Source organism: Myotis davidii, unplaced genomic scaffold (genome assembly GCF_000327345.1).
Source record: "Myotis davidii unplaced genomic scaffold, ASM32734v1 scaffold1145, whole genome shotgun sequence".
Lineage (NCBI taxonomy): Eukaryota > Metazoa > Chordata > Mammalia > Chiroptera > Vespertilionidae > Myotis > Myotis davidii.
In genome coordinates, this window is record NW_006295818.1 from 14,044 (window position 1) to 14,599 (window position 556).

Below are 556 nucleotides of genomic sequence, written 5' to 3' on the forward strand. Positions count from 1 at the left end.
TTCTCAGCCTTCAAAGACATATCCCAAACGCAGGCATGTGGAAAGAGCGGGGTTTCCGGGTGTGTACGCTCGGCTTTGAACCCCCTTGGGACAGGTACCTTTCTGTAGAAGTGGCGCAGCGCCCCTGGGCACGGGAGGTATCATTACACCTGGCAATAGACAGCTGCCAGCATTCTCTTGCGTTCAGGGTCCAGGCCTTGTGCTGGGTGCTCCCGGTTTAAGTCCCGTGCCACTTTGCAGCTAGATTCTATCTGGTGCATCTCCACTGGACACAACCAGGAACTTCCCCGCCCACGGCCGCGCGGGGAGTGTGAGCCAGGAGGCCTAGTCAGATGGCGGCCCAGGAAAGCTAGAGAGAGAAGCTGTAACTGGGGTTGCAGAGAGCTCGGTCGGCGTCCCAGCTGCGGCCCTGCGCTGGTCCTGCGCATGGATTCATGCTGCAGGTTCCAGGCCAGGCGGAGGCCGCCGCACAAAGGTCCTCCTGCGCGGTGGCCCGGGCCCCTGCGGCTGGCTGGGCCTCCGGGGGAGGAGGCGCTGAATCGGGTGGGACAGTCAC

At 62.8% G+C, this 556-nt stretch overlaps 1 long non-coding RNA gene across 1 annotated transcript in view; it reads left to right on the forward strand.

The window, feature by feature from the left end:
- Positions 1-556, forward strand: part of LOC107184218 — a 23,431-nt gene that overhangs the window by 5,674 nt on the left and 17,201 nt on the right. The gene's annotated exons all lie outside the window — the stretch shown is intronic.